Raw genomic sequence first — 12345 nt, forward strand, 5'->3', positions numbered from 1 at the left:
TTAATTTCATTATCCTCTATGTCTCCATAGTTTATCACATATTCCTCATCATCATCATCTAAAGTTTCAACATAAGCAATCTTTTCCCTTTTTTGAAACTTCGATGATCTTGCCTTTTCAGCCTTAAGGCGTTCGACCTGTCTTACCCTATCTGCTAATTGTGCCATGTCTCTTAGATGTTGTGTATCTAATTTCTTTCGAATTGAATAATCTAGGCCTCCAGCAGCCATTTCGACTAACTCATGTTCAGGCACTTGAGTAAAGCATCTAGCCTTAAGTAGCCTAAATCGATTCAAATAGTCATCTATGGACTCTGGTGTCTTTCTCCTGACACTGGCCAATTCCTTCAAACTAATCTTAGATTGGCCCATATAAAACTGTTCATGGAAAGCCCTTTCCAATTGAGTCCAATGCTGAATCGAACGGGGGGGGAGAGTTGTGAACCAAGTGAAAGCATTTTTTGTAAGGGAATTTGGGAAATATTTCAACCTTAAATTTTCATTATCTGCCAAATTTCCTGCTTCGGCAAAAAATCTTGCCACATGTTCCACTGTTGACTCAGTTGTGTCCCCAGCAAACTTTGTGAATTTGGGGATCTTCCATCCCCTTGGCAATTCAGTTTGTAACACGTATTCAGATAATGGGGAAATAAAGTTAGGCCTATGTAGGCCAACATTGAAACCATTTTGAGTTAAAATAGTTTCGACTAAATTTGCCAAGTTATCTTGTTGCGCAAAATTATTTCTTTGCACATTTCGAACCACTTCGTCAGCATTCTGATTTCGATTAACCAAAATTACTTCAGGCTCTGGCACATGGTGCACCACTGGAGCCGGTGGTTCCTCTTGTACCACTTGTGGTATTTGATCGTTTGGAACTTCATTGTTCACACGAAACCCTTGGTGCTGAACCTGTGTTTGGTTTCGAATGGGCTGCAGGTTTTGGTTAGGCATTGTAGGAGTGCCAAAGAAATCTGCAATCCGCCCCATCTGATGGGCTAGCAACTGATAATTATTATTTGTATTGTTGATTAAAGGGTTCAAAATAGTCCCCAATTGTGAAGTCAGAGTATTAACCATTTCATGATTACTCTCGTCCATTTGTTGTCGAAAAGACATCATAGTTACATTGGTTAAATTTTGTAAGGCAATATCTCTAGTCCTATTTCCCACAACAGAGGCTGCTGGGGAAGGCATGGTACTCCTGTCAGGATTTGGGTTAGAATTATGTAAGCCTGCCATCAGAGAATCTGGCATTCCTAATCCTGATTGGTTCAACAGAAACGATCGAATGGGGCTCCTTACATCTTCAGCACCAGGCTGACTGCCCCCTATACCATGTGATACTAACGAAGATATCGACCCAGATACAGTCGAACTCGTTGAGGGCATTGTTACCCCTATATTCCCAAAACTGACTGCAGGAACGCTCGAAGCAGATGTTCCAGAGCCTTGGGCCATGACAGTAGCGTTACTAATTGACGCTTGTGTTGGCTGTCCTTCAGGATTTGGGACATTGTTGTTATTGTTTTGATTATTATTTGGTGGTCTAACCATTTTTGATCTAGATTTGACACTAGTTAAATTTGGTAAAGATTTACCACTTCTCAAATGCATACAAAATCAAAACACAAACTATAAACACTAACTGTCTTAATACTTGTAAAAGGATTTTTAGAAAATAAACTTCTTTTAAACAATGTAAATTGCACAAAACAACCTGTCCCACTGGGCGTGCCAATTTGTTTACACTGATTTTTGGTAAACAACCGCTAGTTTAAATTAATTACTTGAGAGATCAACTAGTAAATCTCGGGACAATTGTTTATGCATTTTGTTAAAGGAAACTTGGAAGTTTATTTTTGAAGACATCCTTATTTTATAAAAGAACAATATGTTTGATTTCTGAAACATATGTTAAATGCAATTAAAGCAAGTTCACTCGAACGGGGGAACTAATAAAAAGCAGAATTTGTAAATGCTTTAAGAAAATAAAGACTTATGAAACATAAATTTGCATTTGGAATGTAAAAGTTACAAAGAAAATGTAAAGGTTCACCGATTCATACATCTTTCTCGAATAACTCGTTTCTCGCTTTAACATGGATACTTTGAGTGTTTGAGATTTTGTGTAAATGAATTGTGACCCCTACTTCGACTACATATACTTCTATTTATAGAAAATTAAGCAACGTCTATCCTAACGTTAAACTACTAAACTTCAGCCACGCGTCCTTTGCATTTGAAATGAACCAAGGCCTGTAAACCGTTGTAACCGTCGAAGTCGAATCACCCTTAAATGATAAAAATTGCTCTAAGTCCACAATTCTTGATTACTTCGATTCATTGGCTTCCATCGAAAGATTCTTTCAGTCTCGAGCTATGAAGCTTTTCCATTAGGATTCTCTTGTTCTTGAAGACATTAAAGACTAAGACTACCTAAAGCCATTTCAACAGGTTTTTTATAGCAATAAATGTCTTTGGAACTGGAGATTATAACATATTTTACCTTGAGCTAAAATATGGGATAACAGTAGGATTTTAACAATATTTTATCCAATAATGAAGATAAGAAGAGCATAGTTAAGCACCCGCCATCGAGAATTAGAGGATTTAGAGTAGTCCAAGATCGTAATCTTATTGATATCCAGTTATGCGGACATTTATAGTGAAAAAAAAAAAAAAGTTATGCAGACACTTTTTACTAAATATTTTACTTCATTAATTAAAATATAATATAATATAGAATTAATTTTTTGCTATACTTAATTAAAATATGATTTAATTTTAGCATAATTTATTTTAATAAATTTATTTATTTTACATTTGCTTTCAATGTTTTTAGTTTCTATTTTTAAAAAATGAGTATTGCTACATAAAAAAATATTTACACAAGAATGAGAAGAATCCACATAATTAGGAAATTTGACAAATAAAAAATTAGCTGACCATACATGGATGGGACAAAGAGCGATTATAATTTGTAAGTGTTTAATGTTGACACATGAGATTCTTCTCTTTCTTACATCAAAAAATTCTTGCTAAATAGCATTTTCCATTTAAAATATTGGCTTTAATGCAATTTCGATCCCCCTATTTTCAGTTTCTTGAAGTTTTGATCTCATTATTTTAAAAACTAACTTTTTCGTCTCCCTATTTTACCCTATTTTAATTTTTCTTGAGTTTTGATCCCCCACTCCATTTTATGGTCAATTTTGATGAGATGTCAAGGTCATTAATGACGTGGCATTGCACAGTTGGTCAAAACATTATCCATGTCATTAATTTTTTTTCTATTTCAATAAATATATTTTAAATATTAAGAAAATAAAAAATAATCTATAAAAAAAGTTAAATATATTAATTAGTGATTGATATTTTTTTATCTCTCTCTTTAATCATCATTCACTCCATCACTATTACCCCCTCCTTCAAAATAACTTTCATCCACAACAACAAACCCCAAAATTCAAAGAGTGGAAGGTCATATTTTTAATATTGGCTTGCAGAAAGTAAATGAAGAACAAACCTTAATCCATAAAATAAGATAAATACCAAATTGAATAACAACAATAAAAAGGAGAGTGATGACTGATGACGATGATATTGTCTATCAGTATTTATTTTAACTTGGCATAAATATATCAACGTACATTTATTTGTATATATACTTTTTTTATAATGCTGTTTAATTTAATTGACTTTTGTCATAATTTATTACAATAAATTTATTAATTTTAAATATCATTTGAATTTTCAATATATTTTATTCGCTACTTTTTATGTAGTATAAATATATCAACAAACTAAATATATGATATTTTTCTCCTTTTTGTTTTTTTTTTCATATCTTATTTTAAAATGAAGCTGTAAAAAAATTCAACTTCAAATTCAGAAGATGAAAAAAAGTTTACCTAACATAGTTATTTGTGAGAAATTAGAAAAATTGGATGAACTTTCAATTTCTTCGCCGATGAACAAGATTAACAACATAAAAAATACAATAAGGAAAAGCGGCTTCCACATGTCTGAAAACTCCTTGAAAATTTTAACAAATTAGGGTTCCACACTTCATAGTAAAGGTAAAAGGGGTGGATTTTATACACATGTAGGAGTTATTTTTGAATAAATCCTATCGTGTCCAGGCCTTATTTGAAAATATTATGGCTATTTTTTTTTTTAAAGTGGTTCATAGTAAAGGCAAAAGAGGTTAGTTGTATGTATGCATATTATGAGTTGTGTGTTAAACTTTTAGATCCGTATTCAAAGGGGTTGGTGTTCAATATGCTTTGTGATATTGGTGGCTCATTAAATGATTAATGTCTTGGTTTTTTTATTTTATTTTGGTTGATTCTTAATCTATTTTATGTCGGGTTATGAGGGGACAGTCGGATGATAAATCATATTTTTATTTACAATTTTAAAGTGTTAATTAAACTATTTTTGTCAAGATGATAAATTTATATTCGGTAGATCACTTGTCCACGGTGGACCTCTAATTGACCGGCTCCGCCCAATTTTATTTTAAACGGATTAACAGCAGTGCATACTAAAACAAGATAGGGGTTGGTCGGTTTTACTATCCCTAACTATTTTTATAGACATGAAAAAAAAAAGAAAAAAAACCACTCATCACTGTCCTTGCATTCTTTTTATAAATTTTAAGTGTCATATTGGTTGGTCATCTAATCATTTAATCCTAAATCTTGCCCTGAATATGAGAGTGAATAGAGAATAACATCATGTCTAATAGATGTTATGTATTGGGTCAATTAAGCAAGCAACTCTTTAAGAAAATAAACTAAGTTTTCATATGCAATTACACACTTGGATATTGGTGATAGTTCGATCAAAAATAAACTATTCATATTTAAGTTTGATATTCTAAATTGTAAAATGAAAAGTAAAATTTATTTGATTTTGCTCTTTAATTAGGATCGGACGATAATTAATATTTCAAATATATGAATAAATATGTGGTAAATTATACGTATAGAGGATTCAATTTGACTGACTAAGTGTGGAAGGATACCACACAAAGTCAACTAAAATATTGAAAAACAACTAATGAATAAAAAGTTGTCACAATTTAGAGATATATCAAGAATTTTGAATGAATAAATAAAAGTACAACAACATTATCAAAAGAAAAAGTACAACAATATTATACGTGGCCATAAATAAGAGGAAGGATATGACTTTATGAGTTTATACTAAAAATAAATGATTCAATTAGTTAAAGAGACTAATTCCTAACTTCAACTAAGTGTTAGCCACTCATTATCTTATCAAATCAATATGTGTCATCTTACTTAATTTTCTAACCTTTAAGCTAAGCAAGTTTCAGTTGAGACACCAATTAAAGTTACATAAAAGCATTACTACTTTTGGAAATCCATGTTATGGGTTTTCATATGTTGAGTGATGTGCAACCTTTTGACATGATTCTTCAACCCACTACTGTGTGGGCTTAATCTGTCTACATGTATCATAGTTTTCTTTTTATGCTAACTCTACTTCTTAGGAGATAAAGTCCTTAATAACTCAGAACTTAAAGATTTTTTTGCCGTCCTATATATTTCTAACGCGTTCTATGTATTTATAAATGTTGTTTTGTTATTTAAATAGCAAACGTTATAAAAAATAAAATCTGACAGGGTGTTTTTGGGATTATCCGCTATTTAGGTATTATTTTAAAAGAGCTTAATAATAAAGGTCAATTATTTTTCAAAAGAGATATTTAGGGATTATAAAAATTATTTACTTCTTAATTAAATTAAGAATTCAAAAATAATAATTTTAAGAAGCCTTTTAGTTTTAGCCTTTAGGTTTACTATGGAAAATATGGAGTTGGTTGCGCACCTTCCACCTTACATCTTCTTTCGTAACAAATCAAATGACTAATCTGCCTGAAGAACTGCTTGAAACTGTCCTGAAATCCCCGACGATATCCAATTGATTGATTCTCTATCTTAAAATAGTTTGAATAAATCACTTTTTTTATCTACTTAATTAGTCTTTGTAATTGATTGATCGTGCGATCAATGCACAAAATCACTGAACTACTCCTTCAGAGACATATTAACATATACACATATAATGTTACTATTGCATTACATTCATTTGATCATTTAGATGTATAATTCTAAAAATGGAGTTGCTTATAGCTTTAGTTGTCACAATAAATTATTTTTAATTTTATGGATTATGATTCTTCTTATCCATTGATAGTCATAATAATCAAAGTCCAGCAAAGCAACACAATTTAGTAGAGACCATTAACTCAACTTCTTTACATAGAAATATATATTGTTTACTTTCTAATGCTTAAAGTTAAAGCATAAGATAACATGGGATTAGTGGCTTAAAATACTACTTTGATTGGGGACCTTAATTAGAACTTCACAAGCATGTGATATGAACATAGCTAATTAGAGATTACACTCATTAAGAGACACAATCCTTAAATAGGAGGGTTTTAGTCCCTACCACATAACATCATTTGTGGTTAACAGGTTGTCGTATTTTGTCACCAATAATATTAATACGTGTCGAATGGAGATACGTGTAACAAATATTGTCATTGATTCGTTGTGTTTTTGGATTTATTTATTTTGTCTAGGTTGGAAAAGGATTGATTGATTTTTATTTATTTTTAATTTTGGAATTATTATATTAGTTTTGTTAAATATATAGTACGAATGTGTACTTGCAATATTAAAGTTGAAAATGAAATTGAACGAATTCTATCTAGAAGGTAGGTAATTAATGTTGGTAAATAACATAGGATGATGATTGAATGATATATTCTGTCAAAAAAAAAAAAATGATTGAATGATATATATTGTGATATTAAATTTGGATTTAATATATGACCCTTAAAATCTATGTTATTTTAAAAAGAAAAAATAGTGGTTTTTAGAGTTAAATTACAAGGAACATTTTTGTCAAAAAAAAAAGAGTTAAATCATATTTGTGTGTGTATGGTATGCATTTTGCCAAAAAGATTGAAAAAGGTTTCCACTATACATAGGTAGGTAGGTATAGTGTTAGTACACCAAGTTAGTGTTAAGACTATAGTGTTAAAGTGATCTTATAGTCATTGTTTATAAAATGTTCTTAATCAAGAAGTTTTCTAGTTATATTAATTATTAAGAATAAAAGAGTGGATTTTAGCAATTTTATTGATGATTGAGAGTTAATTTTTTTTGAAGAGACCAAAATGGAATATATATAAATAAAAGAACGAGTGATTTCCTCAACACAAGGTGTGCCAATAGAGATTATATTTGGGTTACTCAAATGTTATAAGCGTCAATTTTGATGTGGAACAGAGTGTTGGAGCGCTTGTGTGTGAATGTTGTAAATTTCATAGTTAAAAAAATAAGTCTGCTCTTGGTAAAAAAAAAGTCTAGTAGAAATTAAGGAAATAGTTATGTAAAACGGATATAGCATGGTGAATCGTTAGACATGTAAAGTGCGTACCAAATAAGAAAGTCGTGTAGACATAAATAAACAGCTAGATAATATATGTGATGTGTTGTTATATTAGACAAGAGTATTTTCAGCGAACGTATGACGCGTTGTATATGACGTGCACTAATTTCTTGTGGTTGTCAATACATTTAAGATTATTCAATTTGAGTGGATAAAATGGATTCACGCATAAAAGTTTCACCAAATTACTTAATTTGTTCAATTCCAAGAGATAACACATTGTCAACTATAACTATGACAGGCAAAGCAAACAGAAGCATGATAGTTGCATAACAAGGTTTGGAAGGTTTTCTTGTTCTTATTTTAATTGTTTGAATTTGAGGTCGACCAATAGATATTAAGGAAATACGCGAACATCTTCGTTGAGACGAAATTTGCAAGAGTTGTGCAAAATGGATATGGCATATGGTGAATTATTAGACATGCCAAATGTGTTCGAAATGAAATATATGTGATGTCCCTACCAACTGAACTAAGTTCACGGGGACAAATATATTATTTATCATACTAATGCTTACGTATTTCATATATTATTTATCTACTGAAGAATTTAATGAGTCTTCTATGTAAAATACGTGAGAATTATCATGATAAATAATTATAAAATTTGATTTTATAAAATATTTCATTTTATTTTCAATTATATGATAAATATAATCTTTTCGCAGTAAAATATAAGCAAAATGATCAAAAAAATCAAAAGTATAGAAGCCAAATTATTTAAAAAGTCGATTTTTTTTTTAATGAAGATAACATTTTTAAAACAAATTGAGAGAATTTTAATTCGACCAAGTATTTATTGTCAAAATACTCTCAAAAGGTTAGGTTAATAAAAACCTGTTTGGTAATCTGTTTTTGACAATCAACACATTCATTAGCAAAATAAGCCGGAGGAAAACAAAGACCAGACCTGTAAAGGGGCATTCCCCACCCAGGTTCGAGATCCCAAAGTTTTAGAATACCTAATATTAATGGTCCATACTCACACATTTTGAACAAGCTCATGAACAACGATATTACACAACCGATTAACATAAACTACATAACAACCATATAAACTAGCAGATAACTTAGAATACCTAACCTAATATTAATGGTCCATACTCACACATTTTGAACTTGGTTATGGTGACACTTCTTTTTCCTTTTTCTCTAATTGCAAAATATGAAATTTGTTCATCTTTTGCACAACTACCCTCTTTTCCAATTAGACCAAAAAAATGTATTCCTATATTACTGAATATGGAATATGAGATTTATGCACCTACCTTGGTTTGTTGTTTCAAGAGCGCCACGTGGCTTTGTTTGTAGCTAGATAGCATAAAATCTTTTGGTTTTATTTGACATATAAACATATAGGTTAATGACTAGAAATTTTACCTTGAACATGAATAAATAAGATGTATGAGGTTCGGACATCGGCTCCTATATAATATATGTGATGTTTCTATTAACTGAGTTAAGCTCACGGGGACAGATCCTCTACGTTTTCTATTCTCTATTTTTGTCATTGCTAATGTTTTGAGAATATAAATGCAATAATGTGATATTTAGCAGATCCAACTATTTTTAATATATATTTAAAAACTATTCGAAATTATAGTAATGGTAAGAGAAAATGAGACAACAAAATGAAGAGGATTCCAACTCTAGTTTATAAGCTCATATGACAAAAGAAAGAAATGCACTCGCTAAATTTTTTTCCTTCACAAACGTATAGTTAATTTTTACTATCGAATAACTTATAACTTTTTCTCTCAGAATTATTTACATTGTCTTATATGAAAATAATCTAAATATTAAATATATCTAAATTATTAATGTGGACAAGTTTTTCAAACTAAATTAGTTTTTGTTTTTTAAATTTGTTTGGTTTTAGTGAATTTGTTTTAATTAAGTTGTTTCAAGCCAGTAGCTAGTTTGCTCACAAGTCACAACCAAAGGAAGTTGGTCTCGATAGGTCACTGTCATTCCAAAATGTTATTTGCACTATCAAAGAAAGTTCATCTTGATACTTGTTGTGTTTGGTTATTGGTTACTCCACTAAAAATCGATTAATGTCGTCATTAGTAAAATTGCTTTACCTTGAATAAAGTACAATCTTAGTGACAGTTCTTTTCATGTTGTTCCTTTTGCTTTTGGGAGCCAAGTCATGGATTTGTTTGAGACTCTAAAATTCTCTTTGCATAATCTTTGTAGATTGAGCCAAGTCTTATTTTACACGTATTTAAAAAAAAGACTATACGTGGTTTTTTTACTCAAAAACAACGAATTTATTCATTCATTCAAATTTATAGGAAATACATTAATCAAAATCATTACATGTTCAATTTCGCTAAAAACTAATAAGGATGAATCTGCGAACATGCTCATAGCATCCGAGTTAATAGCATAAAACTGCTGGATGTATCTCCTTTAATTATTTATTTATTAATTTAAATAAGTGAAAATTACCACTAAGTGCACACTGTGGTAATTATTCATTAAGCCTAAAGTATGGTCTTTATTCTTTCCCTCAAATATAGTAACTGCCCATCAAGATAGTGGGACAATCATGATTGCACGTAAAATACTTTTGTGATGGACAAAATTATAAATAGAGTGCAACCCTTTGTTTTGGTTCTCTAAGCTTTACTTCTCGTTCAGAAAACTTATACCATCAAAGTGAGATAGTAGAAGGTTTAGAAGAGCTTCAACATCCTCAAGCAAGCAAGAGGAAGAGCAATCCTCAGACAAGAACAGACTTTAAGCAAGACCAATGGCTGGAGGTATTTCGGCTATTTAATTCAATTTTGTTTCCGCTATTTAAGGTTGAATTTCGTTTATGAAATTGTAGAAATTATAACATAACGGCATAATGTCTATGAGTCTATGACAAAACCTACAATTGATTTGACAAAGTTCAAATGTCATGAATAGTCATGCATCTAGATCTGCAACGTTGGCGGCGCTAAAGTCATTAAATTTGCACTGAATTTGGATCGAAGCAAACCTGCAAATATGAACAAAAACAAACATCGTACTAAGACGAGAAATCAAAACAAACACCGTACTAAGAGGGACAAAACCAAAACTCCGCACTAAGACGCACTAAGACGGGATTCAAGCAACACAAGATGAAAAAAAGCCACGAAGAAGAACACTCGAACAAAACCTAAATATATGTGGGTATCACTTATTTGAATAAAAAGAAATAAAAAAACGATCAAGAGGGGTGATTCCAGATCAAAATTGATCATAAATCACCTCTCTCTAATTGATAAACTAAAAAAAGAAGAACCAAATTGAATAGGTGTGGCGGCCGAAAGAAGAAATTATGTAAAAATTATAAGATTGTAAAAATTATGCTATAAGTTCTGTTGAATGGAGAAATGAAAAGAAAAAAAAAGACTTTTTCTATAATGAAAAAAAATATATGAATGAAAGGAAAAGTAATTTGATAAAGTTAATTTGATAATGTAAGACTGCTTGCAGTTTTAACTGTGTGCAATTTAAATCTAAAATAGAAGATTTCCTTAACATCTCTTTTCAATAAATACATTTTATCATCAAACTTATTTACTTAACATCTCTTTCCAATAATCTTAAGGTATTGTATCTGATTTAAGGTATTGTATCCTTAACATCTCTTTCCAATAATCTTAAGGTATTGTATCTGATTTAAGGTATTGTATCATCAACTTAATATTATTTACTCCAAAGAAGCGGTAAGAATGGGTCATATACACATTGATGAAAATTTAGCAGATCTTTTGACGAAAGGAATAGATAAAGAGGAAGTCCATAATACATCTATAAAGATGGGACTAATGCCTAAATGAATTTCTCATAATGGAAACTCAACTTAAAAGACTGAAGATCCCAAGAATTAGGTTAAAAGGGTAATAACAAGTTGTGAGGAGTTAAAGATGGTTATGCAATTAAAAATAAGAAAAGCAAAAGGATGAGATAAAAAAAACTCTTAATGAGATCTATACTTTGTATGAGTGGAATACCGAGCTTTAGGAGTACTCTTGATAGACTCACCTATATGAATGTGGAACTGAGGCTGGTTTCTATGGAATTTAGAGGCGAATTCCTCGAGCGTTCATGAAACTGGGATACACGTGCAAGACCATTAAAGCATGAGCTATAAAGATACACCTTAAGAAAAGGTTGTGTGCGGGTTTAAGAAAAACCCGAGATAGAATTCAAGACAAGTGTTACTCTTACTAAATCAGACTCTTACTTGCTATGTAAAGGTTCAAGACATAGACACCTTTCATTATACACAATCTTTTAGAAGCGTCCTACGATTTTTAGGAATTTTCTTTTAAATTCAAGTGATGAATTGTTGGGAGAAAGTTCACATTGGTGTGTGAATTGAAAATAAAATTGAGTCACATATTGAGTACTAGAGCATACTAGTATGTTGTAACATACTAGTGTGTAATTTGAGGAAATAAATAAATTAAGTTTCCGTCGGTTACAAAATTTATTTATTTAATTTACGATGATTTTATTTTTCCATCAATTTCTAACCGTCAAAAGTTTATGGGAGAATAATTGGTGACTACATTGTAAAACATGATTTGGCCGCCACTCAAGAGTGAAAAAAGAGAAGTGATATATCATCACAAATTTGTAGACAAAAATACGACACATTCTCTCTCTTCCCTCACAGCACGCAATTCGAAACATGCAAAAAATATTTAAAAAAAAAAGCAAAAAATATATAAATGTTGTATATTTGTTTAATATTTGTGTTTGAATAATATTTTTGTAGAGAAATACATACTGAGCATATAGAAAGAGCATAAAGAAATCAATGTTTTTTTGCTGAGCATTTGAAACCTATGTACTTCATAAA

This window comes from Trifolium pratense, linkage group LG2 (assembly GCF_020283565.1).
Source record: "Trifolium pratense cultivar HEN17-A07 linkage group LG2, ARS_RC_1.1, whole genome shotgun sequence".
Lineage (NCBI taxonomy): Eukaryota > Viridiplantae > Streptophyta > Magnoliopsida > Fabales > Fabaceae > Trifolium > Trifolium pratense.